Here is a 6,000-nt window from a genome sequence, read left to right as displayed (position 1 = left end):
TTCCAATTATACGGTACATCACGTTCTCATGGGTATTGTATAACCAGCAAGGAATGAGTATATTAAAAAGGAAAAAAATAATAAAGGAAGAACAGACAAAACACACACACATGTGCACAACACATACTGTACACATATCAGACTGTATGAGTGTAGCTGGATGTGGTTACATCAGCATTGTGTTAAAAATAATATTCTAAGCTCAATTGAAAGCATTATAATATTGATTATAATATTAATTGATTTTGTGGCTCAAATCAATTCATTTGACATAAAAGTTTGTGTGTGTTAGTGTGTATATATAAAAACTTTTGTAAAATGAATGAATTTGACAGCACGATTTAAAATACTGTCCATGTCGATGACTGGATCATTGCTGTGATTATTGTGTTTCTAGCATGTTACAGTCGAACCACAATTTATTCAGGCACCGTCAACATTTCTCACATTATCACAGTTTATTCACTATAGTTTAGAAAATGGTAATAAAATATGACAAGAACTCTGAATTATCAAATCAGTTGATATTTCACTGGTTTTGGCTATCCTTCTGTTAGACTGTCTCACAAATGAATTAGGTTGAAAAGCTGTCAGCTGTCAGTTGTTAAATTTAAGTACACAAGATAATACCAATTTAGGTCAACCAATTACCAAGCAATGCTTAATTTTGTTCAGTCTGTGGTGTAAAAAGTTCGCATTAGCAATTAAAGAAAAACACTTAAGCAAAACATGGTCAAAGTGTCTGAATAATTTTTGGTCCCATATTTTTTATCAGTTTTACTGGTAGTCCACTGTATGAAGAATTTGTGGGTATAAAATGTCACAGTTTACTTTATTTTGCTATCCTTGCTTATATAAATGAAATTTTAGTATCCTGCACCCACTAGCAAAAAAATATAAAAAATGATATCTGGTGTCTGAATCATTTTTGGTTTGACTGTATATGTTTAGCAACTGTTCTTCTAACCCTAATTGATGGAGTGTGTAGCTTTTCATTTCTTAAACAACCATGTAGGAAGACGTATCATGGCCATATTCCAGGATGACAATGTCAAGATTCATCCAGCTCAAATTGTGAAAGAATGGTTGGGAGGGAGTCCAGACCTTAAATTCATTGAAAATCTTTGGGATGTGCTGGAGGACACTTTACAGTTTGACTCTTGAATTGTCAATGCAAGATCTTGACCAAAAAGTTATGCACCTCTTGATGGAAATAACATCACAACAATTCTATCAAGAGGTGCATTACTGTTAATCAGCTGCCTTTAGAACAGTATATTCTAACTTTCAATGTCTCAGTGTAGTGTTGTAGAGAGAGTTGGATTGAATCTCTTGGGAATCTTTGAGCAGGTTTCACGCTGAGGTGTTTTCATTAGTGAAAGCTGACACCTGAATGCGTTCAAGTCATGTTGCGCTTGTACACCTGACAGAATGAACGCTTTACGACAGCTCCTTCGTTCATTAATGTCAAACACACAAATGTCTGCGCTCCAACACAGTAAGCAGTGTCTAATGTTTCTCCTCTCTTTCCAACACAGTAAGCAGTGTCTAATGTTTCTCCTCTCTTTCTCACCTTTAGATGCCTGGCCACTAAAATATTGCATATAGCCAGAAACCCACAGAACAATCTGTGGAAGACACAGACTGTGGTGTTTGATGTTTGTGACGGAATATAGCATGGATGAGTCTTCAGTCTCTGGTAAATTGCATCTGTTAGGCACCTGGCAAATCCTAATGGAAAAATAATAGTAGGAGCAAAAGAATACAGGAACTTAACTCATAGGGCCAGATTTACTAACAGCTTGGTCCTCTTTCGGCATTAAAAAACTACTGTCAGGATTTACTAAAGACGCAGTGAAAAATTAGCGCTGAAAAGGAGTGGACAGGGTTATTTTTGCGGGCTGACTTTATTGCATATGCATTTGTTGGAGTTTACATTTCAGACGCAAAATTTATGGGAAGAGAGTATTTGCACTCTGAATGAATCATGCAAGGTGTTTTACTAGGGTTTGCGCTAGTTAATTGACTAGCACCAGAGTCATTATTTACTGCACCCAAAAAAAGCATGTCTTAAACCACTCTAATTTGCACTCCTCTTGGTAGATTGCGTTGGTCATTATGGAAATGATCCGAAATGATCTCTTACGCTAATTTGCCCTGTTTAGTCAATCTGGCCCTTAAAGGTATTAAGGAAAAACACATTTTTATATTTATATCATTATATATAATTTATTGTATTATTATATATCAAAAATAATTGTAAATTGTCCAATTTTGAATACACAATAAAAACTATACTACCGTTCTAAAGTTTTGAGTTGGTAAGACTTTTTTGATAGAAGTCTATTATGCTCGCCAGAGCTGCATTTATTTGATCACAAAGACAGAAAAAAACTGTAATATTGTGGATTTTTATTACAATTTTAAATAAATGTTTTCTATTTGAATATATTTTAAAATGTAATTTATTCTTGCGATGGAACAGCTGAATTTTCAGCAGCCATTACATCAGTCTCAAACATATTATCAATAATGAAAACAGTGGTGCTACTTATGTTTTTGACACATTGTTTTTTTTTTTAAGATTCTTTGATGAATAGAAAGTTTAAAAGAACAGCATTAACTTGAAATAGAAATATTTTGTAACATAATAAATGTCTTTACGGTCAATCTTTGCTGAATAAAAGTATTAAATTCTTTCAAAAAACAAACAAAAAAACCCTTTTCTTTTCATTGTTATTTAAACCTCTGTCTGACTTTAAAGAGCTTCATTAATAAAATAAAATAAATTAATAAAAAAAATAAAAAACCTGTTCAATCATAGTCTATTAGTGTACAGGACAAAGAAACTTGAGACAAACTAGTGCTCTTTGGAGAATGTGAAATTAGACAGAACACACAAACAACATCCGACTTAAAACAACAGCTGGGCAACATCTTGATTTGGCTCTCACTCAACTTGCTATCAAAAAATATTCTATCAAGTCTCTTTCTTGCGGCAAATGTGTTTTTTCATTATGTGCAGATTTATAGTTTCTGGAATAACCTAATAAACAGAGTGATGTCTACATTAGTTATCTAAACGAGCCGGTCAGAAAGAGAAAATAATGGATAAATTATTTACCAGGCTATTTTATCTAGTGGAATTATACTGTATGATTATCAAGGGTTTTGATGTAAATTGCAGGATAAGGAATTGATTATTGAAGCTTGAGCTTATCGTGCAACTGTTTTTCCAATGATGTTCTACTGTTACTTGCGAAAAAAGCTTGTCAAAAAGCTGAATCTTGATCCCTTTCATTTTGTTCTTTGCAAGTAGAATCTCAAATGAACTCTAAACTGGAAATGTCATGGAATCAGCTGCACTGTTGTGTTTACATCAAAAGAGCAAAACAGCCTGGTAATTCTTGATGGAAGCAAGATTAGCAGGGATTAGGAATGTGTTGTCATCAGAGAAACAGCTCCGCTCGTCCTCCCTCTGCTGAGAGCCTATGAACTTCTGCCAGAGTCTTTTAGTAACCATATATACAGCTTTGGAGACACGATGAGGTTAAGATCCCCCCTGAGTTTATAAAATAAATATCAGAGTATATGCAGAGATATAATCTTTATAAATCCATTAGGGCCTCTTTGTTTAACTCCCAAAGGGGCTGTGGCTTAATTTCCCCATGTCGGAGGCTTTGGGTAATGTCTTTTTAATGACACTATCCAGGATCCTGTCATGAGCAGGGTCATCAAACAAATCTCCCACCCTCTCTTCCTCTCGCTCTCTGTCTTGTCAATACATAATGTTAATATTCAAGTCAAAGAGCTTTAGCAGGGAAACATATAACTCCCAAGGGTCATATTAGCTCATGTACTTCCAGTCTGTACGCTGAATCGCACAAGTAACCCGTTGGAGAACAAAAGTTACAGAATCACCAGGGCTGTGCAAAAATCTCCCTTTCAAGTGTATTGTTTGAATTGGCCACATCCAACAGGAAGCTCAATTGGAATAACAGGAAGATAATTTTATCTTCATCAGAGTTAAAATTTGAGGTATTTATTTTTCAAAGTCTACAACTTCACATTCAAATTAAAATTGCAATTAGGTATCTGGTTTGCTACCTTAATCAAAGATTGTATGTACAGTATACCAAGATGGTTTAATCATAATACTATGAATGGGAGAAAGTGCAACGTGCATTACGGAGGAATAAGTCCCGCCTTCCAAATATAAGAGCCAATCGGCAAATGGTAAAGTCTTCACATCATTGCAGCTGCTGTTAAAGTTCCAGTTCTATAAACATTAAGTGTCCTGAGATGCTTGGAAGAAATGTGTAAGAAATGTATGTGTCATTTCATGCTGATTTGAAATATGTTATTCAAATGTGTTAATAATAATGTGGAAATATGTTAAATAAATGTGAGTTTGGCATTTCCCCATTCAAGTAGATAGGAGCAGGTCTTGCATGCCTGAAATAGTTGCCAAATATGGTCGCTGAGTGAACGGATTGTGGTACTTTGCTTCAATTCTAGTTGAATTCCTGTATTTGAAAGGCAAAGGCATTCTCAATTCAATTCAGAATGGCGCATAAACCCATAAACTATAGAGTCAAGCCTCATAATTGTCAAAAACAAAAAAACGAAGGCACAGACACCACAATAGAGATTGCATTATATTTCCAAAAATATATGTACAGTCTATTACAAAGGTTACAAAGCAAAAAAAAAAAAAAAAGGACAAAAATGGTCTATGTAACAAGAAATTGTCTAGGTAAATGACAATAGTTTTTCAGCTAGGGAAAATACTTCTTTTTTTGACCAATGAATACTCCATACTCTTGTCACAAAAAATAAATAATAAATCAACAATTCGTTTGTACTGTACATTTTTTCCAACCTAGAAGAGAAAAAAAAAAAAAAAAAAAAAAATCATCTTTTAAAATGGAAACCTATTAGCTCTCTTTGGTCCTAAATGAGGAATTATGTACAACTAAAAGAGTGAGGGTGAAGATAATCAGCTGCATGTGAGATAGAAAAATATAGTGCATTTTCAATGAGCTAACTACAGAGTACTTAAGTGAAAAATAAAGAAAAAAGAAAAAAACAAAACAATCATAAATAAAATATACAAGTTTTACAGCTGGAACATATACAAATTGCCATCTGGCTTGTGATTACTCTGACACAATCAACAGTGCTGAACTCTTTGGAATATTCCACTTCACTTTTGTCTAGGTGGGCTCTTGACCGTCTTTCAAGAAGTCTTTAATACCCTGCTGCACCGTGAACTCAATCAATCCACAGCACAAACTGTCTTGACCGAAAAACTCCGCTACTATCAAACCAGAAAAGTTAGAAATGGCACAAAGCAGAAAAATTGACAGATTTGTCATTGACCCGTACGGTGGCCTCAATGTGGGATTGATTGAATCCAGGCGTTAATCTCAAATTGGCTCAAATTGCTGTCTCTACAGGGGCCCCGGATCCGAACGGAGAGGGTAAGGGACTGCGAGGGGCCCCCGGGAGGCCGGAGTGTGAGATCAGAGTGCTCGGGGAGGCTGATCTGAGTGACTGCAGCTACTGCTGAAGCTCAGGAGGTTTGTGCTGACCGAGAGCCTTTCCGCTTGCATTCAATTCAAAGGCCTGGCGTGGGCTCAATGCTGAGGTTAGCGAGATGGAAGGATAGCGGATTGGAGTTGGGCCTCAAACCAGGGCACAATATGATCCATGAGAGACGCACACACAAACCATCTGGGTTCACAATGGAGACGGCACAGTCGATGGCTTTTTTGAAGCGCCAAACGTTAGGCTAAATCCTCCAGTGATGCTTCGCTCCAACAGCTCCGTCTTCGCTTTCTTTCTAATCAAGAAAAATGCCACATGTTGGCACGGCTTTTGTGGTTAAAATGGCATTGGCTCCTGAAAATGATGAAAAAAATGTTTTGCATGTTTGAAATGTGTCACATTAAGGTTTTACAGTAAAAAAAAAAAAAAAAAAAAAAACATACTTCAGCC

The sequence above is a fragment of the Abramis brama genome, assembly GCF_963993115.1.
Source record: "Abramis brama genome assembly, chromosome: 18".
Taxonomy (NCBI): domain Eukaryota; kingdom Metazoa; phylum Chordata; class Actinopteri; order Cypriniformes; family Leuciscidae; genus Abramis; species Abramis brama.
This window is presented reverse-complemented; position numbering follows the sequence as displayed.